The sequence below is a fragment of the Pongo pygmaeus genome, chromosome 22, assembly GCF_028885625.2.
Source record: "Pongo pygmaeus isolate AG05252 chromosome 22, NHGRI_mPonPyg2-v2.0_pri, whole genome shotgun sequence".
In the NCBI taxonomy this organism is placed as follows: Eukaryota; Metazoa; Chordata; class Mammalia; order Primates; family Hominidae; genus Pongo; species Pongo pygmaeus.
In genome coordinates, this window is record NC_072395.2 from 7,691,986 (window position 1) to 7,719,515 (window position 27,530).

Genomic DNA, 27,530 nt, shown 5'->3' on the forward strand with positions numbered 1-27,530 from the left:
CCCCTTCCTTCCTTCCTCTCTCCCTCCATCCTGCCTTCCTTTATTCTGTCTTTCTTTGACTGATGTGTTCGGAGCCCAAGCACCCTGTGGGGTACTAAGTGGTACCAAAATTGACTCAAGAATCAAGAAGAAATAGAAAACCTAAGAAGTACTATAACATGAATAACATAAAACCTCTAGTAAAATAAAATCTTTCACAAAGGAAGGACTAGGCCCAGATGGTTGTATGAGCAAATTTTACACACTTTCAAAGAATGGATCATTCTACTTATGTCCCAAACAACTATAGTTAGGAATATTAATGCTTGATTTTTCAAGAGCTTCATTTCCTAAAATCTGTAGGTTCAAAGGTAGATTGGCATGTGTTGGAAATCCTCAAATGTTGTGCAGTTCCTTGGAGTTTTAGCATTAAAAAAGAAAGGACTTGCTTGCATTAACTTTGAATTTTGTAAGAGTTACCAGTTAATAGATATACTCTATGCATTTTTATACACTCTGATTTTATAGGAATGGAGGCATATCAGACAATTGGCTCCGCACCCAGGTTTTTTACTTTGTAACATATTTTGGACATCATTTTTGAGCATGCTATTAAAATTTATTTTTTTAATTAGCTGCATAGTATTCTATCATATGAATAACGATAATTTCAATAAACGGTAAGGTGATAATCATTAATGTGATTGATAAACATTAAGGTGATTTCTAGACTTTTTTTAATTAAAAAGATGGTATAATACTTCCTCCCATTCATACATAGTTCCAGGCATCATGAGTATGTCTGTAGGGTAAATTTCTGAAAATGAAATTGCTGAATCGGAGAGTATTTTCATTTATAATTTTGGTTTATATTGTTTAATCACAATTGATATAGTTTGTACTAATTTATAATCCCAGTAACAAGACGTCAGTAACACTTCAAACTCCACAACTTCACTGGCAGTGCTTGAAGTCACGATGCATATTGCCAGCCTCCCTTCAAGTAAAGTTCTATTAACTCTACAAAAATTTTATAAATGGCAGACGTTACATTTCCAGATAGCTTTGTGGTAACCAAAAAAAGAATTGATTTATAAGCAATTTGTATATCACACTGAGACAAAATATATTTGTGATAAATATCTTTGTTGTTAGGTATTTAAAACATCTCATGTATCAAGAAATCATAATTTAGATGGGGCCAAACTAGCCGATTAGAAGCAGCTGTGGCCCGTGGCTCTCACAGAGAGCAATAAAAACTGCGAGTGAATACTGCTCCTTCAATGGATGTATTCAGGTTCTTGCATTGGGACTAACTAGGCAGACAGCTAGACCCACAGAGAGTCAGGAAAAGCAAGTGGGTCAGTAACCCACCCAGGTGTGGCACGGAGCTAGCCGAGTCCCCACTTGCAGACAAGGGAGGCCATGAGTGATTTTGCAACCCTGCCTGGGAAACCATGCTTCTCTGATGGATCTTTGCAACCTGCAAATCAGGAGGTACCTTCATGAGCTCAGCAACCACGGCCTCAGGTTTGAAGCACAGAGCTGTGTGGAGTCTCAGCGGAGTGCTTGCTGGCTTACTGCAGCATGCATGGAAACCCAGGAATTTTGCATACTCTGCCCTGAGAATTCCAGCAAACCGGGAGATACATCTGTGCATTCCCTTAGGAAGGGGGCTGAATCCAGGGAGCCAAGTGACATCATTCTGAGGCCCCACTCCCACAGCACCACACAAGACCCATTGGCTTGGAATTCCAGCTGGCCAGTGGCAGCAGGCTGGAGAAAGCTGGAGGTGGACCGATTTCCCAGGGGGAGGGGCAGCTGCTCTCTCCGTGGTTTGAGTTGGCTGCTCTAGCCTGCTAGCACCAGGGATCAGGAGGAGTCCCCTATAACACAGTACAGCTGTTGTGACTGATCGTGGCCATGCTGCTTCTTCAAGAGAGACTGAAATCCATCCTTCCTAACTGGACAGGGCCTCCCCATCAGAATTTTAGCAACTCCAGCTAGAGTTCTATGGACAGAACTCTGATTTCTCCCTGGGATGAAGTCCCCAGGGAGAGAAGTAGCTACTGTCTCCCCAGTTCAGCCAACTGAAACTTTCCAGCCTGCTGGCTCTGAAGACTCCTGGGGGTCAGAACAACACAACTGCTCTGCCAAAGGGCAGCCAAACTGCTTCTTTAAGCAGTCCCTGATCCTGTTCCTCCTGACTCGGTGAGACCTCCCAACAGGGGTCTCCAGACACCTCCTACAGGAGCGTTCCAGCCGGCATCAATTCTGTAGCCCCTTGGACTTGTGCTCCCAGAGGAAGGATCAGGATGCCATCTTTGCTGTTTTGCAGCCTTCACTGGTGATACCTCCAAGTGCAGGAGAGACTGATGTGACTAGGGTCTAGAGTGGAAACCCAAAAACCACAGAAGCCCTAGCCCTAGGGAAGAGTGGTCTGACTTTTTAAAAACAACAGAAAGTAACAACAACAACATCAACAAAAAGACCCCATGAAAACTCCGTTCAAATGTCAACAAAGTCAAAGGTAGATAAGCCCACAAAGATGAGAAAGTATCAACACAAAAACGCTGAAAACTCAAAAAGGCAGGATGCCTCTTCTCCTCTAAATGACAACAACACCTCCCAAGCAAAGGCATAGAACTGACCCGAGGCTGAGATGGCTGAATTGACAAAACTAGGCTTTAGGAGGTGGATAATAACAAACTTCTCTGAGCTGAAGGAGCACGTTCTAACAATGCAAGAAGCTAAAAATCATAAAAGAACACAGTAGCTGATAACCAGAATATTCAGTTTAGAGAGGAACATAACTGACATGATGGAGCTGAAAAACTCAACATGAGAACTTCACAACACAACCACAACTATCACTCACAGAATAGGACAAGTGGAGGAAAGAATCTCAGAGCTTCAAAACTATCTGTCTGATATAAGACAGGAAGAGAAGAATAGAGAAAGAAGAATAAAAAAGAAAGAACATCAAAACCTTCAAGAATTATGGGATTATGTAAAAAGACTGAACTTAAGACAGATAAGGGTACCTTGACCCACCACGATCAAGATGGCTTCATCCCTGGGATACAAGGCTGGTTCAACACAGGCAAATCTATAAATGTAATTCATCACATAAACAGAAATAAACACAAAAATGACACGATTATCTCAATAGATGCAGAAAACGCCTTCAATAAAATCCAACATCCCTTCATGTTAAAAACTCTCAATAAACTAGGTATTGAAAGATCACACCTCAAAATAATATGAGCCGTATATGACAAACCCACTGCCAATATCATACTGAGTGAGAAAAAGCTGGAAGCATTTCCCTTGAAAACTGACACAAGAGAAGGATGGCCTCTCTCACCGCTCCTATTCAACGTAGTACTGGAATTTCTGGCCAGGGCAATCAGGTAGAAAAATGAAATAAAGATATTTAAATAGGAAGAGGTGAAGTCAAATTATCTTTGTTTGCAGATGACATAATCCTGTATCTAGAAAACCACATCATCTCAGCCCAAGAGCTTCTTAAGCTGATAAACCACATCAACAGAATCTCAGGATACAAAATCAGTGTGCAAAAATTGCTAGTATTCCTATACACAAACAACAGGCAAGTAGAGAGCCAAATCGTGAATGAACTTCATTCACAATTGCTACAAAGAGAACAAAATACATAGGAATACAGCTAACAAGAGAAGTGAAGAACCTCTTCAAGGAGGACTACAAACCACTGCTCAGAGAAATCAGATAGGACACAAACAAATGGAGAAGCACTCCATGCCCATGGATAGGGAAGAATTCATTCCTGAAAATGTCCATACTGCCCAAAGTAATTTATAAAAGAATTCAATGTTATTCCCATTAAACTACCAATGACATTCTTCACAGAATTAGAAGAAAGTATTTTAAAATTCTCATGAACCAAAAAAGAGCCCAAATAGCCAAGGCAATTCTAAGCAAAAAGAACAAAGCTGGAGGCATCACACTATACATCTTCTAACTACACTATAATGCTACAGTAACCAAAACAGCATGGTACAGGTACAAAAACAACCAATGAAACACAATAGAGAACTTAAAATAAGACCATACACATACAACCATCTGATCTTTGACAAACCTGACAAACACAAGCAATGGGGAAACGATTCCTTATTTAATAAATCATGTTGGGAAAACTGGCTAGCCATATGCAGAAACTGAAACTGGACATGTTCCTTATACCTTATACAAAAAAAAACTCAAGATGGAATAAAGACTTAAACATAAGACCTAAAACCATAAAAACCATTGAAGAAAACCTAGGCAATACCATTCAGGACATAGGCACGGGCAAAGACTTTGTGACTAAAACACCAAAAGCAATGGCAACAAAAGCCCAAATTGACAAATGGGATCAGACTAAACTAAAGAGCTTTTGCACAGCAAAATAAACTATCATCAGAGTGAACAGACAACCTACAGATTGGGAGAAAATTTTTGCAATCTATCTGTCTGACAAAGGGCTAATATCCATAATCTACATAGACCTTAAACACATTTACAAGAAAAAAACAGCCCAATCAAAAAGTGGACAAAGGAAACGAGCAGACACTTCTCAAAAGAAGACATTTACGTGGCCATCAAACATGAAGAAAAGTTCATATTCACTGGTCATTAGATGAATGCAAATTAAAACCACAATGAGATACGATCTCACGCCAGTTAGAATGGCGATTATTAAAAAATCAGGAAACAGCAGATGCTGATGAGGCTGTGGAGAAATAGGCATGCTCTTACACTGTTGGTAGGAGTGTAAATTAGTTCAGTCATTGTGGAAGACACTATGAAAATTCCTCAAAGATATTGAACCAGAAATACCATTTGACCCAGCAATCCCATTATAGGGTATATACCGAAGCATTATAAATTATTATACTATAAAGACACATGCACTGTATGTTTATTTCAGCACTGCATGTTTATGTCAGCACTGTTCACAATAGCAAAGACTTGGAACCAACATAAATGCCCATTAATGATAAACTGGATAAAGAGAATGTGGCATATATACACCATGGAATACTATGCATTTATGTCCTTTCCAGGGACATGGATGAAGCTGGAAATCATCATTCTCAGCAAACTAACACAAGAAAAGAAAACCAGGCTAGGAGCAGTGACTCATGCCTGTAGTCTCAGAACTTTGGGAGGCTGAGGTGGGGAGTTTGAGATCAGCCTGACCAACATGGAGAAACCCCGTCTCTACTAAAAATACAAACAATTAGCCAGGAATGTTGTCACATACCTGTAATCACAGCTACTTGGGAGGCTGAGGCAGGAGAATCGGTTGAACCCAGGAGGCAGAGGTTGTGTTGAGCCGAGATCATGCCATTACACTCCAACCTGGACAACAAGAGTGAAATTTTGTCCAAAAAAAAAGAGAGAGAAAGAAAAAGAAAAAAGAAAAGAAAACCAAACACTGCATGTTCCTACTCATAAGTGGGAGTTGAACAATGAGGACACATGGACCCAGGGAGGGGAACACCACACACTGGGGCCTGTGATGGGGTGTGAGGCTAGGGGAGGAATAGCGTTAGGAGAAATACCTATGTAGATGACGGGTTGATGGGTGCAGCAAACCACCATCGTATGTGTATAACTATGTAACAAACCTGCATGCTCTGCCCATTTATCACAGAACTTAAAGTACAAAAAAGAAAACTTTACATAAATGCAAAAAGTCTAGAACAGCTAATATATTATAATGAAAATTCAACTATAATCTCAGCTCAAAGAGAACACCATGAAATTATGAAGAGCTCTCCACAAATCTCTAAATTTATGTCCTCATAAGATTACATTTCTATTTCTTCTTGAATAATTTCCTCATTTTAGCTATGATTTAGAGACAGTAAGAAGGTAATTATGAGGAAAAAAATTCTCCTAACACTCCATTGAGAAATTTCTGCCTCATTTCACCATACACCTGAGTCTTAAGCAGTCACTTCTAATGTAGCTGAATAATAGATCCTCAACCAGCTGAGTCTATGAGTTGAATCCATGTATGTGAGATAAGGCCCCCAAGGAGAGGCAATAAGCTGTGAATGCCATCAGCTCATCTTTCTTCAGGCCTATATTTGTCATTGTCACTTGTAGAAGCAGGACAGCCCTGGCATTGGGATTGGCAGTAACAGAGAGCATCAAAGGGAAAACTAAACTTCCCTAATTTTTGGAAAAAAGCAGATTGGAAACAGACGGGCTCCAGCGTTTTCCATATGTGAGGTCACTGCTCCAGGAAGTCTTGTTCAGGACATTTCTTGTCAGCAAAGCAGAAGTCGAACTATATTCCTACCTTCCAAGAGAATAGAACATAATGTCAGATTTTCTCACGGATTCCCACAAGTTAAAGAAACTTTCATGGTCTTATTTAACTGCTTAAGCATTTCAACTAAAAAATTATTTGTCTTTCAAATACACAGGAATCTGTTTGGAAAAATTTTAACCAGAAAAAGTTGGAATTCTAAAGTAAAAAATGCATAAGGCCATAAAAATTTTTTACATCTTTTAATTTACATGTCAACTGGGGAAAGAGAAACATTCTCTGAAGTTTCCTTTTATACCATTAAGGACTTATTCTTTATTACCAGCAATACAGGGTGACTTATTCAGGTTGAATCTTGAAGGTAAACTTTAACTTAATTTTAAGTTTTGGCTAATTTTTAAGCATTTCTCAGTCACCTACCATGATTTCATCTCAGAAACCAAAATCTCAGTTTCATTTAGATTTTTGAAATATTAAAACAGAAGGTTAAATGCTTCAAAATAATACTCATGTAGAGACTTACATATGTGGACCAGAAATCTCCAGGTATTACAAAGTTTATGAGAACATAATAAATGTTGATACATACATTTAATTCTGAAATAAAAACTTACAACAAATAAAACTAACAAGTCAAGAAAATTTTGTAGGTTATACATTTTATGTCTAAAAATATAGGTATGAAACACTCAAGGATGGATAAAAGAAATCACAAAAGAAAACAGAAAATATGTAGAGACAAATTAAAAACATGAAATACCAAAAGTTAAGAGATACATCAAAAACAGTACCATAAGGGAAAAATTTATAGCTATAAGTGATTATAAAAAATAAGATACCGAATCAACAACTTTACTCCTAAGGAACTAAAAACAGAGGGAAAAAGAGGGACTACTAAAGAGGGACAACTAAAACTAGCAAAATTGAAAAATTGATAAAGATATCAGTGGAAATAACTGAAATAGAGAATAGAAAAACAATATCAAAAATAAACAAAGCCTAGTTTATTCCCTGAAAAAGATCAAAACTGACAAAATTTTATTTATATTGACTAAGAAAAAAAGTGAATATTCAAATTACTAAACTCAAAAATAAAATGGGTACATTACTAAGAAATTTTTGGAGTAAAAAAGGGATGTAGGAGAGTAACATAAGGAAGTATACACTAAAAAATTGAATAGACTAAATAAAATGAACTAATTCCTAGAAAGAAAAAACCTACTAAGACTGAATCAGAAAAGTTGGATAAACCTGTTCAGCAAGGAGATTCAGCAGGAAGATTGCATCAGTAATCAAAAACCCAGCAACAAAGAAAAGCCTGGACCAGATGGCTTCACTGTTGATTTCTACCCAAAGTTTAAAGCAGAATTAAAACCACTTTTTCTCAAACTTTTTCAAAATTTTGAAGAGGCGGTAATTTTTTCTAACTTATTCTATGAGTCCAGGATTACCCTGACACCAAGCCAGACAAAGGCACCATAAGAAAACGACAAAAAGAATCCCTTATAAATGCTGATGCAAAAATCCTCAACAAATTCCAGCAACTCAAACTTCGCAGTACTTTAAAAGGATTATGCACTATGAATGAGTATAATTGACTCCTGAAATAAAAGTATGTTCCAACACATGAAAATCAGCATAATATCACATTAACATAAAGAAGGAAAAAACCCTCATGTGATCATATTAATCAAAGGAGAAAAAGCATTTGTCCAAATTTAACCCACATTCATGATAAAATATAATTAGTAAACTATAAAAAGAAAGTAAACACCTTAACATAATGGTATACAAACAAACAAAACAAAACAAAAAAACACAGCTAACATGGTGAAAGACTGAAAGCTTTTACCCTAAGAGCAAAAACAAGGATGCTTGCTTTTACTACTTCTATTTAATATAGTACTGAAGGTTCTGGTTAGTTAAAACAATAAGGTGAGTAAAAGAACTAAAGATATTCCAATTTCTTAAAAAGTAAAATTATCTGTTTGCAGATGACATAACCTTATATAAAAATATTTTATAAAATATTTTTATATTTATAAAAATACTCAAAATACTTTATAAAAATACTTTATAAAAATATTTTAGTTTCTGTGAAATAAACTGTCAGCTGCAATAAATAAAATTCATCAAAACTGCATGAAACAAAATAATACACAAAAATTGTTGTATTTCTACAATAACAATAAACTATCTGAAGAAGAAGTCAAGACAACAGGGTCATGTATGATAGCATCAAAATAATAAAATACTTACGAATCCACTTAACCAAGGAAATGAAAAACCTGTAGAGCAAAAACTATAAACATGGCATGAAAGTATTAAAGATGACACAAATAAATGAAAAGACATCATGTGTTTATGGACTGGAAGACAAAATCTTCTCAAGGTGCCATTGTTATCTATAGTCTTCTACGTATTCAATAAAATCACTACAAAAATTCCAATATTTGCAAAAATAGAAAAACCTATTCTAAAATTCAGATGAAATCTCAAAAAACCCCAAGCACCCAAATCAATCTTAAAAACTAACAAAGTTAGAGGACTAACACCTCCTGGTTTCAAACTTCAGTATGCAAAACAATGCTGTACCAGCATAGAGATAGACGCAAAGACCAATGCAATAGAAATAAAGAACCAAATATATGGTCATGATTTTTAACAAGGGCGTCAACACTGTTCAACGGGGAAAGGATGATATTTTTTAAAATGGTGTTAAAAACGGATATTTACATCTATCTATCTATCTATCTATCTACTATCTATACATCCCAAATTAGCTTTTTGTCTGTCATGTATGTTGCAGATCTATTTCCCCAGTCTTTTGACTTTTGACTTTGAGGCAATTTTCTCTCATACAAAATTTTAATTTTTATGGAGTCAAATACAACCTTGGCGCCGATCTGGTTCCCGTACTGCCCGGCCTGCGTGAGCACGATTTCCTTCATGGCCAAGGCGTGATTACAGCGGCAGGAGAAACGCGAGAAGGAGAAGCAGACGCATAGCTACCCAGCACGCCGTCCGCCGACGCTGAAATCGCCCCGCGCCCACCTCCCTCAGCCTCGGATTCGGCTCCCAGAATAAGCAACAGCTTTACTTCCACACAGGTGTACCCACCTGTGAATCCCTTGCCGTTGAACGTCTGTTGGAAAACTCAGGTGTCCTTGCTGTGGTCCTTCCCACGTTGGGGAAAGCTGGTCAGCTGGAGAACTTCCTCCCACATCTTTAGTAAGACTAAATCCCCAGCTGAGCTGAAACTGAATTTTCCTCCCATGTGGGAGGGGAAGACTCTTGTTTCCATATTCACAGAGTGCCTTTTCACCTGTCCTAGATTGATAACATATTGTTGTAATTGATGAGTCTTTTCTTCTATTAGGGGACCTGTGCTTAGGAAAGGTCTTCCAAATGTTAACGCAACAGGATTTAATTATAAGTTTTACTTTGGAATAGTTCAAACCCACAGTAAGCTATGTGTGTTAGAGATAGTCAGGCGTCTGATTTAGCTACAGTCTTCTTTAGAGTAGGATTAGCCCTTTCACCTTTCCAGAGGACTGCGGTCTGCACACAGAGTGAAGGTAATATTGGATTCTTAAAGCTGAGGATAGGTGTTGGGATACACCTGCTGTGAAAGACGGGCCATGGCCACTTTGCAGGCTTTTAGATTACCCAAACTGAGGAGATATTTCTTCTGGTAAAGATTTTTCAGATGGGGTGGGGAATACCTCGATCTAACCAGTGAAGTTATCAGTAAGCATTAGCAAATATTTGAATCTCCTGCAGAAAGGTATCTGAGTAAATTAGAGTTGCCAGTTCCCACCTGGATAGGGTCCTTAATTTTGGACAAGTTTACATGGAGGAGAAAATTGCTGACCATTTGGGTCATGTCAGGCAAATAGCTCACAGGGCTGAGTCACCTCTTTTGGTGTCTTGAAAAGATTTACCCCTATAAACAAATGAGACATTAACAGAAACCAAGAATCCCTTCTAGGGTGAAAAGAATAATGAAAGTGCTGAATTATATTCCTATGATTGGTAGTTGGCATTAGTAATTTATTACCATCATTCAGCCAGCCAGATGGGCCCTGGACTGAAATGCAAACCCTGGCCCATTTTTGTTCTTCTTCAAAGTGTTCTGGCCCAGTTCTATGTATGCTGTCCAGCACGCCCATAAGCTTCATTGGCCCTTTCAGTGCAGGGGCCTTGGCTGTGGCATCTACAAGGGCATTTCCTTTTACATGGACAGTCTCTCTTTTGATGTCCTCTGCAATTAATTATAGTCACTTTTTGGCAGCAAAGCAGCATTCTAACAAGCTCAAAATTTGAATGATGTTGTATGGAAAAGCCCTTGGGGGTCAGGAGTCCCTACACATTCCAAATTACAGCATAAGCGTGAAGCACTAAAAAGTCATACTTGGAATCAGTGTAAATGTTAACTTTTAAATCCTTTCCCAATTGCAGGGGCTGAGTAAGTTCAATTAACTCAGCTTTTTGAGCCTAGGTCGAGGCCAGCAAGACTTGTGCCTACTACTAATAGCATACCTACCCTTCTTGTTTTCCTGATGCATAAAACAACTTACATCTGTTAACCAATCTTCCTTGGGATGGTCAAGGGGCTCATCCTTCTAAAGTCTGGCCTGCTAGAATAAATTTGTTTCATAACCTGTGACATGCTTTGGCTGTGTCCCCAGTCAAATCTTATCTTGAATTGTAGCTCCCATAATTCCTATATTTCGTGGGAGGGACCCAGTGGGAGACAATTGAATCGGGAGATGAGTCTTTCCCATGCTGTTCTCGTGACAGTGAATAAGCCTCATGAGATCTGATGGTTTATTTATTAATTTATTTTTGAGACATAATCTTGCTCTGTTGCTCAGGCTGGAGTGCATTACCATGACCTTGGCTCACTGCAACCTCTGACTCCTGGGTTCAAGCGATTCTCCTGTCTCAGCCTCCCGAGTAGCTGGGATTATAGGCGCCTACCACCATGCCTGTCTAATTTTTGTACTTTTAGTATAGACGGGGTTTCAACATGTTGGCCAGGCTGGCCTCGATCTCCTCACGTCAGGTCATCCACTGCCTTGGCCTCCCAAAGTGCTGGAATTACAGCTGATGGGTTTATAAAGGGGAGTTTCCCTACACAAGCTCTTTTGCCTGCTGCCATGTAAGAGATGTGACTTTGCTCCTCATTTGCCTTCTGCCATGAGTGTGAGGCTTCCCTGACCATGTGGAATTGTAAGTCAATTAAACCTCTTTTCTTTATAAATTACCCAGCCTCAGATATGTCTTTATTAGCAGCATGAGAACAGACTAATACAACCTGTATGCCAGAAAGGCTAGAAGCACCTGTGGACTCTGGCAGATAAGTAGCTGGGTTTATGGTTTGGCAGGCTTTAAGGGTTATGTCTAGAGTGTCTAGCAATAAGCCCTGATACTTTCATAAATGTTCTCTTATTATTCACTGCTGCACTTTAGTTTCTAGGACCACCTTCCCTTGGTGTGAGGTCAAAAACCTGTAGGTGCTGTTCTAATGTTAGTTTATTAGCTTTGCCTGCTAGAAAAGTGGTAGTGGAAATAGCTCTAAGACATCAAGGCCATCCTGAGGCCACCTGGTCAATCTGCTTAGAAAATTAGGCTGCTGGCCTTGGAATGTCCCCCAGTTTTGGGACAAGATTACCCAAGGCCTATGCCTTGCTTTTTGGTCACATAAAGAAAAAACGGTTCATCCAACTTGGGGACTCCCATGGCTGCAGCAGAGCCCAATTTCTCCTTGAGAATATTGAAGGTTTGTTTGCAGTTCTCATTACATTCTAGGAGCTCTAAATCTTTCCCTTTAGTGTATCATATAAAGACTTGACTACATGCCCAAATCTGGGCATCCATAAGCAGCAGTACTCAGCCATCTCTTAAAAAAGCCCACAGTCATTTTTTGGACAGGGACTGCTGGGTTACTAAAATAACTTTTTTATCTTCTAGGGAGTTTGATCAGTTCCAGAGGTTAAAACAGATTCCAAATATTTAAGTCTTTCAGTCAAAATCAGAGCTCTATGTGGTTATGCCCTATATCTGCAAGTTCCCAGGAAATTTGCCAACTTAACTTTATTATTATGAGTCTTCTTTATTGGGGTTAGCAATGAGCAAGTCACCTACATACTGAATAATTGTGTCCCTTTCCAATTATAGATTTGTTAAGTCCTTAGCTAGAGTATTTTCAAAGAAGTGGGGGCTATCCCAAAACCCTTCAGTGATGACTGTCCAGGTTAGTTTTGTGGCTGAATGCATATCTGGATCAGTCCATTCAAAGGCAAACATATTATGAATCTAGATGCATTGAGATCCAGAAAAGCGCATCTTTCAGATTTAAGAATGTAAATGAGCTTGCATCCCCTGGGACATGGTAAGTATTGGGGACAATGAGGTGTATGGAGACAACTGCATTTCTTAATGCTCTAAGGGTTCTGACAAATCTGTACTTGCCATTAGGCTTTTTATCTGGTAAAATGAGAGTATTGTAAGGAGACTCTCATGGGCTTAATAACTCATATGGCAAGAATTTGGCAATAAGGGGTTGAATTTCCCCTCATGCTTCTTGCCTTAAAATATATTGTCTCTTCTGAGGTCGAGAAGTACTAGGCTGAAGTTGGATTTCAATGGGGGAGGTGTTTAGTGCGTTTCCCAGAGCCTGTGTGGCCCAATCCTCAAGATTTACTTAAGACAACACCTCAGGTGGTAAATGTGACAGCTCATTCTTAACTTCTTTTTTCCCCTGATGGGTCAGGAACAAAAGTAACAGTTTCTATGCTTTATGATCTGTGAAGGTGACCATGACTTGGTCTCCTCAGTCAATAAACCTCTCCCCAGTAAGAGGTCAGGCAATCAGACAGTACTAAAAAGGCAGGAGAGAAACCTAGAGGCTCTGGAGGACAACTTAGAACATACAAAAAGGAGTGTTTTGGGGCTTGTCCATCATGAGAAGACAGAAGACCATTGAATTAAATCAGTACAGAGTAATCTGCTCCCATACCTAATACAAAGTTAATACTCCTACCTGCTTCTTCAAGAGTCACCTGAGGCTCCTCCATCTCTCGACAGCTAGTAGTCCAATGGGAGTGGAGGTAGGAAGTATCAGGCCCCGCCAATTTTGAGTCTGCTGGGCTCTGATGATGGCTCCCTTGGAAGCACAGTGCATTTCCTTCGGCAGAGGCTTACCGTCCTACAGAAGGCACACAGATTTATACCCAAGGCGCAGTGGCCCAGAGGCACAGACTGCGATTTTCATTTTCTCACTTCCTCTGTGAAAGCCAGGTGTTAAGGGGCTGCCTCTGAAGTGGTGGAGAGCACAAGGCTGCAGCTAGAAGCTGGGCCTCTTGGAAGATTTGCTTTATTTTACGTTTTCTCTGCTCAATTCCTGTGATGGAAAACTGCAAAATCCAAGTCTAAAATCTGATCCATGGGAGTCTAGAAGCCTAAGGCTGCTTTTGGCAACTTCCTGCAGATATAAGAAGGAGACCATGCTATAAATTAAACTCCTAGAAATGCCTGTCCCTTTTTGGAGTCAGGGTCAGTGTTAGTGTATTTCCTCAAGGACTAAATTATCCACCCTTCTAATAAGGCTAGGTTTTCATCTTTTCCCTGAGTAATTTTCCAGACTTTATAAAAATTAAAAAGCTGTATCACACTTTTTTTTTTTATTCCTTCACGGAGTCAATCATAATTTTTTCTCTCTATATCCTACTTTCTTCCTAATTCATTTGTTTTTTCTAGATTCTAGTTCTTTTGGGTCCTAGTCAGGCACTGCTGTGCCTCCTGCTTGATAGGTGTCATGCCCCTGGTTGCAGGTTGCCACCCTATTAGCATGTGCTCTAGTCACTCCCATAATGCACTGCTTTTCTACCATGCAGCAGGCGAACATAAATATATGCAAATCCTGCCTGGTCAGATCATACGTCAAGGTTAGCCTTTTAAATTTGTCTATGAATTTTCCCAGAACCTCTGAAAACTGTTTTAGTTTTTCCTTGCATGTGGCTAATTCAGATATAGAAAAGTTTACATTTACCTATATAGTATGGGGAAAAGAAAGAGAGATCAGACTGTTACTGTGTCTATGTAGAAAGAAGTAGACATAAGACACTCCATTTTGTTCTGTACTAAGAAAAATTATTCTGCCTTGAGATGCTGTTAATCTGTAACCGTAGCCTCAACCCTGTGCTCACAGAAACATGTGCTGTGTCGACTCTAGGTTTAATGGATTTAGGGATATGAAGGATGTGCTTTGATAAACAAATGCTTGAAGGCAGCATGCTTGTTAAAAGTCATCAGCACTCCCTATTCTCAAGTACCCAGGGACGCAAAACACTGCGGAAGGCCACAGGGACAACTGCCTAGGAAAGCCAGGTATTGTCCAAGGTTTCTCCCCATGTGATAGTCTGAAATATGGCCTCATGGGAGGGGAAGGACCTGACCATTCTCCAGCCCGACACCTGTAAACGGTCTGTGCTGAGGAGGATTAGTAAAAGAGGAAAGCCTCTTTGCAGTTGAGGTAAGACAAAACCATCTGTCTCCTGCTCGTCCCTGGGCAATGGAATGTCTCAGTGTAAAACCCGATTGTGTATTCCATCTACTGAGATAGGAGAAAACTGCCTTAGGGCTGGAGGTGAGACATGCTGGAGGCAATACTGCTCTTTAAGTAATTGAGATATTTATGTATATACACATCAAAAGCACAGCACTTTTTTCTTTACCTTGTTTACGTTGCAGAGACATTTGTTCACATGTTTTCCTGCTGGCCCTCTCTCCACTGTTACCCTATTGTCCTGCCACATCCCCCTCTCCGAGAAATGCCCGATAATGATCAATAAATACTAAGGAATCTCAGAGATTGGTGACGGCGCTGGTCCTCCGTATGCTGAGCTCTTGTCCCCTGGGCCCACTTTTTCTCTATACTTTGTCTCTGCATCCCTTTTCACAAGACTCTAGTTCTACCTGACGAGAAACGCTCACAAGTGTAGAGGGACAGGCCGCTCCTTCAATATAGTGTCCCTATTATCATCCGTCACTTCCCAGAAAGGGCAAATATTCAACTTTGCCAGCTGATAAGAGGCCCCACTACATGTTGTTCTGGTGAAGCACGGGTGTTTCAAGAGTGGGGTATGTACATAAGACAGGACTCGAAGGGCAGGGAGAAGATGATGAGCAGACACTGCATAACCCTGGAAAACTAGAATAAATTAATAATATGTTGCACACCTCACTAGAACTGGAAGGAATCTGATTGTGTTCTTATGGGGTGCTCGGACTGGCAGTGGGAGTTCAGTCCCAGCTATGAAAAGCCTAATATTAAGAGTAACTAGCATTAAAAGAGTAATCAGTTATGTGCCATCCCTGTTTTGTCTTTTCCTCCATCAAACATATAGAAGCCCATTTTAATTTTTTATCCTGACCAAGCATCAGAGAAGCCTGTATATAATGTATTTCCTCCCTCTTAGTTTCTCTTCTATAAAACAAATGAAGCTGCAAAATAGGAGTCAGATCAAACAGGGGAAATAGGAAGACTGTAACTTGTATATTGTAATATATTAGTCCATTTTCTTTTATATATATATATACTTTAAGTTTTAGGGTACATGTGCACAATGTTCAGGTTAGTTACATACGTATACATGTGCCATGCTGGTGTGCTGCACCCATTAACTCGTCATTTAGCATTAGGTATATCTCCTAATGCTATTCCTCCCCCCAGTCCCACCCCACAACAGTCCCCAGAGTGTGATGTTCCCCTTCCTGTGTCCATGTGTTCTCATTGTTCAATTCCCAGCTATGAGTGAGAACATGCGGTGTTTGGTTTTTTGTCCTTGCGATAGTTTACTGAGAATAATGATTTCCAATTTCATCCATGTCTCTACAAAGGACATGAACTCATCATTTTTTATGGCTGCATAGTATTCCATGGTGTATTTGTGCCACATTTTCTTAATCCAGTCTATCATTGTTGTACATTTGGGTTGGTTCCAAGTCTTTGCTATTGTGAATAGTGCCACAATAAACACACGTGTGCATGTGTCTTTAAAGCAGCATGATTTATAGTCCTTTGGGTATATACCCAGTAATGGGATGGCTGGGTCAAATGGTATTTCTAGTTCTAGATCCCTGAGGAATCGCCACACTGACTTCCACAAGGGTTGAACTAGTTTACAGTCCCACCAACAGTGTAAAAGTGTTCCTATTTCTCCACATCCTCTCCAGCACCTGTTGTCTCCTGACTTTTTAATGATGTCCATTCTAACTGGTGTGACATGGTATCTCATTGTGGTTTTGATTTGCATTTCTCTGATGGCCTGTGATGATGAGAATTTTTTCATGTGTCTTTTGGCTGCATAAATGTCTTCTTTTGAGAAGTGTCTGTTCATATCCTTTGCCCAGTTTTTGATGGAGTTGTTTGTTTTTTTCTTGTAAATTTGTTTGACTTCATTGTAGATTCTGGATATTAGCCATTTGTCAGATGACTAGGTTGCGAAAATTTTCTCCCATTTTGTAGGTTGTCTGTTCACTCTGATGGTATTAGTCCATTTTCACACTGCTACGACAAATCTGACAAAACTCTCTCAGGAAAAAGTGACCTGCGGGGTTAAGAAAGCAGGGTCCAGCTGCCCTATACCAGCTCATCAAAGATGGCGTTATGGTTAAGAAACGAGAGAAATCTGTTAAGAAAAAGTCTCATGTTCTCCATCTTGAGTGTAATTGTTTGCAAAGGGTTGTCATAAAAGAGGCTGTCACTAAACAGGCATATCTGATCTTACCATGTAGAGCTCTTAAATACCACATTTCAACTTCAGTCATGATGGCGAGGTTACTGCTGATCTTTTCTGATAATTATGGTAAAAAAAATTCTAGGTTCCAAGACAATTCTTTTTTTCAGTGTTACTTGGACAAGTGGCAAATTAAACAAGCAGTCAGTTCAGAGTCAGAGAATCGCTGAGGAAAGTAAAACTAAACTGTTTGGGGTCTCTGCCCTGGGGCAGCCTCCAGGCTACCGCAAAACAGATGCGATGAGCAGAAAGGTGACAAGATGTAGAGCACTCAGTTGAGGGACCAAAAGCACAAGGTAGACAGTCCAAAAAGAGAAAGTGGCAAACATCTTGTTTAGCCAAATCCATTCTTCTCAATATTCCCCAGGGCCCCTAACCCTGTGGGCTTGGCCTCTAATCTGAGTTTGATAATAGTGGATAATCATTCTTGCCCACCAGAATGGCTTCACGACTCTAAAAGACAGCCCACTTGCCAGGTGTCAGCTGATTGATTCTGTGTGGATGGTTTTCCTTGGAGTGGGGGTCTTGTCTTGTTGTCCGTTCATGGTGTTGCTGAAAGATGTTGCTGGAAAAGAGGGTCCTGATACAGACCACAAAGTAGGATTCCTAGATCTTCTGCAGGAAAAAAATTGAGGTGAGGTAGAGAGCACAGTGAAAGAAGCAAGTTTATTAGAAATTACTCCATTACAGAGTTGGACATCCTCAGAAAACAAGAGCAGGAATGCATTGTCTTTTGTTAGTGTCTCTACTTAGAAGTAACTATAAAGATAAAGCATTATAATTAAACTTGGAAGGTGCAGATGTAGTCACTAAAGACGTGGCTATTCGTTTTAACAATAACCATTAACCCATTGACCTAAGCTAGCTCATTAATAATATCCCTACAAAAAATGCTGCACTCCTAGGACATTTATACATTTTTCAGGCTCGGTGGAAGATGTCTTGTATGACCACAAATATTCTGCAATTGTAATTTGTGGCCAGTTAAAAAATGTGACTATTTTCAGACCATGAACTTTAAACTTCTAGATTCCCTGTGAGTACCTAGCTACTCATATTAAGATAGAATATTCTAGTCATGTTTATTAAACTAGAAGCTAGGTAACCATGAGTTCCTCTAACACAGCAAGTCTACTCCTCAAGGAGAAAATGTATTTCTCAGGAATTTTGTGCATTTTGTTTAATGGAATTTGGTATGTTTACCAAAATGGCAGAAAAGAGTGAAATTACTCCTCAAAGATTTCTCAAGATTGGATATCAAATAAACAAAATGATTACAGTTAATATGCAATTTGATACAGTTGATATTCAAAAGAAATTTTGTTTGAAACAAAATGAGATTTTTATTGTTACTTTATTATTATTATTATTATTATTATTATTATTATTATTTTGAGACAGAGTCTTGCTCTGTTGCCCAGGCTGCAATGCAGTGCACTATCTTGGCTCACTGGAACCTGTGCCTCCATGGTTCAAGCAATTCTTCTGCCTCAGCCTCCCAAGTAGCTGGGATTACAGGCATGAATCACCACATCCAGCTAATATTTGTATCTTTAGTAGAGATGGGGTTTCCCTCTGTTGGCCAGGCTGGTCTCAAACCCCTGACAACAAGCGATCTGCCCACCTTGGCCTCCCAAATAGCTAGGATTACAGGCGAGAGCCACCACTCCCAGTCACAATGAGGTTTTTAAATAATTCTGATTTCCTGCTGTTGAGCAGGGAGCTGAGCAAATTCAACAGATCATGGGCCTATACTAGGGGAAGACTGAGGACAAACTCTAGAACACATGTGATTAAATTAATTACAATGGAAACCAAATCAAATTTAGTAAGGCCACACCTCTTAGTTGCAAGATGTTTCCCCGCATTTTGAAATGCGATGTTATTCCACGGAAAAGAAAACTAATGTTTATCTCCAGAGTAAAGAACAGAGTTCCCTGCAATGATTGACTGACTGAGAACTATGGCTCAAGATTTAAAATCCTTCTTTTTTCCATTTATAAACTAAAAATAAATTTCTAATCCCCTGTTGATTAAATGGACCTCTCTTCTTGGATAAGGACTTTCCAAAGTTAACCTGAAAAGCTAGTTCAAGCCACGGGTCACACATGCCTCATTATACTCTCCTCCCTTTTGTTTTAATTTTAATTTCAATTTCAATTTTTAATTTATTTTTCTGGGTACATAGTTGGTGTATATATTCATGGGGGTACATGACACACTTTGATGCAGTCATGCAATGAGTAATACATAATAAAAAACGGGGTATCTGTCCCCTCAAGCATTTATAGCTTGTGTTATAAACAATCCAATTATACTATTTTAGTTTTTTTAAATGTGGAATTAAATTATTTTTTGCTATAATCACCGTGTTGTGCTATCAAATGCTGTCTTATTCATTCTTTCTAACAATTGTTTTTTTACCAATTTAGCATCCCCACTATCCCCTTGTTCCCTCCCTGCCCTTCCCAGCCTCTGGCAACCATCCTTATACTCTCTACCTCTATGACACCAATTGTTTTGAATTTTAGCACCCACAAATAGTGAGAACATGTGACATTCGTCTTTCTCTGCCTGACATTTCACTTAACATGAAGACTTTCAGTTCCATTTATGTTATTGCAAATGGAAGGCTCTCATTCTTTCTTACAGCTGAATCCTACTCCATTGTGTATATGTACCACATTTTCTCTATCCAGTCATCTGTTGATGGACATTTAGGTTCCTTCCAAATCTTGGCTATAATAAAACTTGCTGTAGGAAACATGAGAGTGCCAATAGGTCTTTGATTTACTAATTTTTTTTCTTGTAGGCATATAATGAACAGTGGAATAGCTGGACCATATAGTAGCTCTAGTTTTAGTTATACCGGGAACATCCAAACTGTCCTTAAAGGTGCTCCCAACAGCAGTGTACAAGGGTTATTTCACTCGACATACTCACCAGGATTTGTTTTTGACTGACTTCTGGATAAAAGCCACCTTAACTGGGGTGAAATAATATCTCATTTTGGGTTCGATTTGCATTTCCATGATGATCAGTAATCTGGAGCACCTTTTCATTTTCCTGTTTCACATTTGTATGTCTTCTTTTCATAAATGTCTATTTAAATTTTTTGTCCACTCTTTATTTGAGTTATTATTTTTTTCTATGGAATTTTTTGAACTCAATATATTGTAGTGTATTAGTCTGTTCCTGCACTGCTATAAAAAAATACCCGAGACTGTGTTATCTATTTATTTACTGAGATGTAGTCTTGATCTGTTGCCCAGACTGAAGTGCAGTGGTGTAATCTCGGCTCACTGCAACCTCCATCTTCTGATTCAAGCAATTCTCTGCCTCAGCTCCTGAATAGCTGGGATTACTGGCACCTGCCACCATGCCTGGCTAATTTTTGTATTTTTAGTGGAGACAGGGTTTCACCATCTTGACCAGGCTGGTCTTGAACTCCTGACCTCGTGATCCACCCTCCTCAGCCTCCCAAAGTGGTGAGATTACAGGCATGAGCCATGGCACCTGGCAAGACTGGGTAATTTATAAAGGAAGTGGGTTTAATTGACTCACAGTTCCACATGGACGGGGAGGACTCAGGAAACTTCCAATAATGGCAGATGGGGAAGCAGGCACCTCTTACATGACAGCAGGAGAGAGAGCATGTATGTGACGCAAAGGCGGAAGAGTCCCTTATAAAACCATCAGATTTCATGAGAAATCACTCATTATCAGAAGAACAGCATGGGGGAAACCACCCCCATGATCCAATCACCTTCTACCAACCTCTCCCTCAACATCTGGGGATTACAATTCAATATGAGATTTGGGTGGGGACACAAATCCTAACCATATCATGTAGCTGTTAATTGCTTTTCAGATGGATAATTTACAAATATTTTCTCCCATTCTGTGGATTTTCTCTTCACTTTGTTTCTTGTTTCTTTCACTTTAAAAAGGCTTTCTGACTTTCTGTAATCCGATTTGTCCATGTTTGTTTTAGTTGTCTGTGCTTCTGGGGCATTATTTAAGGAATTTTTGCCCAAACCAATGCCCTAAAGAGTTTCTCCAATGTTTTCTTGTAAAAGTTTGATGGTTTGAGGCGTTAGGTTTAAGTATTTAATTCATTTTAATTTGATTTTTGTAAGAGGCAAGAAATAGGGTTCTAGTTTTATTCTTCTGCCTATGGCTTGCCAGTTTTCCCAGCCCTATTTATTACAAAAGCTGTCTCATTTTTTATTGTATGTTCTTGGCACTTTTGTTGAAAATCAATTTAGCTGCCCCTCCCATAGGATTCAAGAACACTGCTATGAGTGTCTGAATGTTTGTCCCTCTCATAGGATTCCAGAACACTGCTGCTGGGTTCCAAACGTTTGTCACATAAGATTCCAGAACACTGCTACGAGGGTCTGAATGTTTGTTCCTCACAGAGGATTCCAGAACACTCCTGCTGTGGTCTGAATGTTTGTCCCTCACATAGGATTCCAGAACACTGCTATGAGCGTCTGAATGTTTGTCCCTCACACAGAATGCCAGTTTTACCAGCCATATTTATTACAAAAACTGTCTTATTTTTTATTGTATGTTCTTGGCACTTTTGTTGAAAATTAATTTAGCTGTATGAGTTTGTTTCTCAGGTCTCTATTTCGTTCCATCTGTCTTTATGTCTGTTTTTATGCTAGTGTCATGTTTTAATTACTACAACTTAGTAGTATAATTTAAAACCAGGTAATGGAATTCCTCCAGTTTTGTTTTATATACTCAGCATAGCTTTGACTATTATGGTGTTTTGTGATGTTTCCATATAAACTTCAGAATTTTTTTTCTATATCTGTGAGGAATGTCTTCTTCTTTTTTTTTTTTTTTTTTTTTGGTGGCATCTTGCTCTGTCACCTAGACTGGAGTGCAGTGATGTGATCTGGGCACAATGCAACCTCCACCTCCTGGGTCCAAGCAATTCTTTGCCTCAGCCTCCTGAAGAGCTGGGATTGCAGGCACCCGCCATCATACCTGGCTAATTTTTTGTATTATTAGTAGAGGTGGGGTTTCACCAAGTTGGCCAGGCTGGTCTTGAGCTCCTGACCTCATGATCCACCAACTTCGGCCTCCCAAAGTGCTGGGATTACAGGCATGAGCCACTGCCCCTGGCCTGTTATTTTGATAGAGATGGAATGAAATGTATAGATTGCTATGGATCGTATGGACATTTTTTTAAAAATACTAATTCTTCCAATCTGTGAAAATAAAAATATCTTTCCAATTTTTGGGTCCTTTTTCATTTCTTTTATCAGTGTTTTACAGTTTTAATTGTTGAGAACTTTTATTTCTTTGGTAAATTCCCACATATTTTGTTTTATTTGTGGCTACTGCAATTAGTATTACATTTTTGAATTCTTTTTCAGTTTGTTGACTGTTGGCATATAGAAACCCTACTGATTTGTATGTGTTGATTTTGTATTCTGCAAATTTACTCATGTTATTACCTCTAATAGATTTTGGTGGATGTATTAGGCCATTCTCATATTGCTATAAAAAGTAATCAGTGACTGGTTAATTTATAAAGAAAATTGGTTTAATTGGTTCATGTTTCTACAGGCTGTACAGAAAGCATAGCACTGGCTTCTGCTTCTGGGGAAGCCTCTGACAACTGACAAGGTGAAAAATAAATCCAGTGCTTGCACATCACATGGTAAGTGTGAGGGCAGGGGGGAAGTGTTACACACACTTATAGATAACCAGCTCTGATAAAAAATTACTATTGTGGGAATGGCACCAAAGGAAATTATGCCAAACTGTCTGTGGAAATCTTGCCCTCATGAATCAATCACCTCCCCTCTAGACCCACTTCCAACATTGAGGATTATATTTCAATATAAGATTTTGTTGGGAATACACATCCAAACTGTATCATTTTGCCCTTGGCCGTTCCAAATCTCAAATCCTTCTCATATTTCAAAATACAATCATGACTTCCCAATAATCCCCAAAGTCTTAACTAATTTCAGCCTTAACTCAAAATTCAAAAGTCTCATCTAAGACAAAGCTAATTTCTTCCTCCTATAAGCCTGTAACATAAAGAAACAAATTAGTTTCTTCCAAGATACAAATGAGGCAGAGACACTGGGTAAATACTCCTATTCTAAAAGGAAGAAATCAGCCAAAAGAAAGCAGTCACAGGATCTATGAAAGTCTGAAACCCAGAAGGGCAGTTATTGAATTGTAAGGCTCCAAAATAATCATTTTTGACTCTGTGTCCCATTTCCAGGGCATGCTAATGCCTTGGGAAGGTTCTACCTTGTGACTTTGCATGGTTCAGCCCCCAGAGCTGCTCTCATAGGCTGGCATACTATGCCTCTGGCTTTTCAAGGTGCAAGGTGCAGGCTGTAGCTAGGTCTACCATTCTGGGGTCTGAGGTCTGGAGGACAGAGATCCTCTCCTCACAGATCTACTAGGCCATGACCCAGTGGGGAGCCTTCCTGGGGACTGTCACCCCACGTTTCTTTTCTCCATTGTTTTAGTAGAGGATCTCCATGAGGGCTCCACGCCTGCAACATGCTTCTGCCTGCACACCCTGTCTTTTTCATACATCCTTTGAAATAAAGGTGGAGGCTCCCAAGTCTCAACTACTCGCATTTGGTAAACACACAGCCCTAACGCCACATGGACGCTACCAAGGTTATGGCTTGCACCCTCCGAAGCAGTGACTGGAGTTGCAACTGGTTCAATATGAGCTACACCTGGAGCTGAAGCAGTGGCAAGGATGCAGTGAGCCTTGTTCCAAAGCTACCCAAGGCAGCAGGTCCTAGACCTGATCCCAGAAACTATTCTCTTGTTTTAGGCCTCAGGGCCTGTGATGGGTTGCTGCCTTTCAGATTTCTAAAATGCCTTCAATTCCTCTTTCCCATTGTCTTGGCTATCAACACTTGCTTTTTTTATGTTATACAAATATCTCTAACAAGTGGTTGACCCATATGCTGCTTGAGTTCCTCTCTTATAAAAGCTTTTTATATTTCAGCCACATGACTAGGCTGCAAAATTTTCAAGCTTTTACACTACGCTTCTTTTGTAAGTATAAGTTACTACTTATTTTATTTTTATTTTTTTGCTAGAACATGTAAGCATAGGTTGTTAGAGGCAGCCAGGTCACATCGCAAATGCTTTGCTGCTTAGACATTTTTCCAACAGAAACCCTAAATCATCAATTTCAAATTCAAACTTTTTATATCCCTAGTGCATGACAGAAATTCAGCCAACCACTTTGCTAAGACAACATGCATGACCTTTGTTTCAGTCCCAATAAGTTTCTAGTTTTCATCTGAGACCTTCTCAGTCCAGCCTTCACTGTCCAGATCACTATCAGCATTTTGGTCACAGACATTCAACCAGTCTCTAAGAAAATCTCAACTTTCCCTCATTTTTCTGTCTTCTGAATCCCACAAATTCTTCCAACTTCTGCCTGTTTACCCAATTACAAAGCTGATTCCACATTGTGGGGTATTCTTATAACTATTTTCCATTCCTTGGTGCCAATTTTTGTATTAAGCTATTTTTGAAACACTATGAGAGTGGGACTGGATAATTAATTTTTTACAAAGTAGGTTTAAGTGGCTTATGATTCTACAGGCTGTTGAGAAAACATAGTACTGGAATATGCTTTTGCAACACTATGAGAGTAGGACTGGATAATTTATTTTTTACAAAGTAGGTTTAAGTGGCTTATGATTCTACAGGCTGTAGAGGAAACATAGTACTGGTATGTGCTTCTGGGGACGTCTCTGGAAGTTTACAGTCATGGCAGAAGTTGAAGCAGAATCTTGCACATCACAGGGCAAAAAGCAGAAGCAAAAAACAGAGGGGCGAGTTGTTACACAGTTTTAAATAACCAGATTTTATGGGAACTCACTCACTATCATGAGGATAGCACCAAATGTTATGGTGCCAAGCCTTTTATAGTAATCTACCCCAATGGTTAAATCACCCTTCAACAGGCCCATCTCCATCATTGAGAATTACATTTAAATATGAGATTTGGGAGGGAACACACATTCAAACCCTATCAGAGGAGTATTTATGCCTTTTCCAATATAACATTATAACATTGGCAAAAAAAAAAAAAAAAAAGGTAATTTGACTTCTTTTCCAATTGGGATGCGTTTTATTGCTTTCTCCTGTCTGATTGCTCCAAATAGGACTTTCAGCATTACGTTGAATAACAGTGGTAAAAGTGGACATTCTTGTCATCTTCCAGATTTTAGAGAAAAGGCTTTTAGTTTTTCTCCACTTAGTGTGATACTAGCTGTGGGTCGGTCATATATGACTTTATTATGTTGAGGTATGTTCATTCCATACCCAGTTTTCAAAGGGCTTTTTATTATTAAAGAATATTAAATTTTATCAAAATTTTTTAGCATAATTGAAATGATTATATGGATTTTGTCCTTGTTTTTTTTTCTTTTTTTTTTTTTTTTGAGATGTAGTCTCCCTCTGTCACCCAGGCTGGAGTGTAATGGCATGATCTCAGCTCAATGCAGCCTCTGCCTCCCGGGTTCAAGTGATTCTCCTTCTTCAGCCTCCTGAGTAGCTGGGATTACAGGTGCTCACCACCATGCCTGGCTAATTTTTGTATTTTTAGTAGAGACGTAGCTTCGCCACATTGGCTAGACTGGTTTCAAACTCCTGACCTCAGTTGATCCACCCACCTCGGCTTCCCAAATTGCTGGGATTACAGGTGTGAACCACTGTTCCTGGCCCCTTCATTCTCTTTATGTGATCTATCACATTCATTGATTTGCATATTGAACTATCCTTGCATCCCTGGAATAAATCCCACTTGGTCATTATGAATTACCTATTTATGTATTGTTCAATTCAGTTTGCTAGGGGTTTTGCAAATTTTTGCACCAATATTCTCCACTCCACTCTACTTCACTCTACTACTCCACTACATTCCAGTCCATTCCTTCCCACTCCACTCTACTCCACTCCACTCCATTCCATTAAACTCCAACCCTTTCCAATCCACTCCATTCCACTCCATTCCACTCCATTCCATTCCACTCCATTTCATTTCATTGCACTCCACTCCACTCCATTCCACTCAACTCCATTCCATTACACTCAATTCCACTCCACTCCACTCCATTCCTCTCCACTGCATTCCATTGCACTCCACTCCATTCCATTCCACTCCACTCTACTCCATTCCATTCCACTCCATTACATTCCACTCCACTCCACTCCATTCCCCTCCTATACATTCCTTTTCACTCCACCCCATTCCATTCCACTCAACTCTGCTCCATTCCCCTCCACTCCACTCCGTTCCATTCCATTCCATTTCACTCCGTTCCAATCCAATCCATTCCATTACACTCCACTCCACTCCATTCCATGCGGCTCCACTCCACTCCACTCCACTCCACTCTGCTCCATTCCATTTAACTTCATTCCACTCCACTCCTTTCCACTCCATAGAATTCCATTCCTCTACACTCCATTCCACTGCACTTCACTCTACTCCAATCTCCTCCACTCCACTCTATTCTGCTCCACTACAATTCATTCCACTCTACTCCATAACATTCCACTCCATTCCACTCCATTTCATTTTATTCTCTTCCACTCCACTCAACTTTTCTGCACTCCATTGTATTCCACTCCATTCCACTCCAATCCACTCTGTTCCACTTCACTCCATTCCACTACAATCCATTCCCTTCTACTCCACTCCATTCCATACAGTTCCATTCCACTGCACTCCACTCAACTCCATTCCACTCCATTCTATTCCATTCCACTCAAATCCACTCCATTCCACTCCACTCCATTCAATTCCACCCAATTCCACTCTGCTCCACTCCATTCCACTCCACTCCATTCCATTCCATTCCATTCCATAATTTTCCATTCCACTCCACTCCATTCCATTCCTCTGCACTCCACTCCACTCCTTTCCACTCCACTTCATTCCACTACACTCCCTTCCATTCCACTACACTCCACTCCATTCCACTACACTCCATTCCATTCCAATCCATTCCATTCCACTCCACTCCACTCCACTTCCATTCCACTCCACTCCACTTCATTACACTCCACTCCATTCCATTCCAATCCACTCCATTCCATTCTACTGCATTCCATTCCACTCCACTCCATTCCATTCCACTCCAATCCGTTCCACTCCACTCCATTCCACTCCATTCCATTCCATTTCACTCCACTCCTTTCCAGTCCACTCTACCCCACTCCACTCAATTCCACTCCATTGCACACCATTCCTCTTGACCCCATCCCATTCCACTCAACTTCCCTTTGTTCTTCTCCACTCCATTCCACTCCACTCCATTCCACTCTATTCTATTCCATTCCACTCCACTCCACTCCATTCGATTCCAGTCAATTCCACTCTGCTCCTCTTCATTACACTCCACTCCATTCTATTCCAG